This window comes from Grammomys surdaster, unplaced genomic scaffold (genome assembly GCF_004785775.1).
Source record: "Grammomys surdaster isolate TR1022 unplaced genomic scaffold, NIH_TR_1.0 125672, whole genome shotgun sequence".
Taxonomy (NCBI): Eukaryota; Metazoa; Chordata; class Mammalia; order Rodentia; family Muridae; genus Grammomys; species Grammomys surdaster.
In genome coordinates this window covers 395,350-395,831 of record NW_021620509.1, presented here as the reverse complement: position 1 = coordinate 395,831, position 482 = coordinate 395,350, and the positions used below count along the sequence as shown (strand labels likewise).

The window sequence follows — 482 nt, the reverse complement described above, 5'->3', positions numbered from 1 at the left end:
GCAGTGTTAGGAAGGCTGAGGACTGCAGTGTTAGGAAGGCTGAGGACTGCAGTGTTAGGAAGGCTGAGGACTGCAGTGTTAGGAAGGCTGAGGACTGCAGTGTTGGGAAGGCTGAGCACTGCAGTGTTAGGAAGGCTGAGGACTGCAGTGTTAGGAAGGCTGAGCACCTCTGGCACAGAACATCTTTCACTTTGTTGTTGTGCTGAGGATCAAACCTAGAGCACTGTGTGTCCTGGGCATGAGCTCTACCACTGAACTATCCCCCACCTCCTCTCTCTAGCATAGGACCTCATTAGGTATCCGGGATGGCCTTGAACTCATTCTGTAGCCTACAGGAGTTACAACTGAACCCTTGAGGATTCCCCTGCCTCAGTCTTCTCAAGAACTGGGCTCACAGGCCTGTATTACCAGGCTTGGCCACTCTATTCTTGTGTGTGTGTGTGTGTGTGTGTGTGTGTGTGTGTGTGTGTGTGTGTGTGTGT

The 482-nt window shown here is 51.9% G+C and overlaps 1 protein-coding gene across 1 annotated transcript in view; it reads right to left on the bottom strand.

The window, feature by feature from the left end:
- Ndufs2 (NADH:ubiquinone oxidoreductase core subunit S2) overlaps nt 1–482 on the bottom strand; it is a 13,012-nt gene that overhangs the window by 6,641 nt on the left and 5,889 nt on the right. The window lies entirely within an intron of this gene.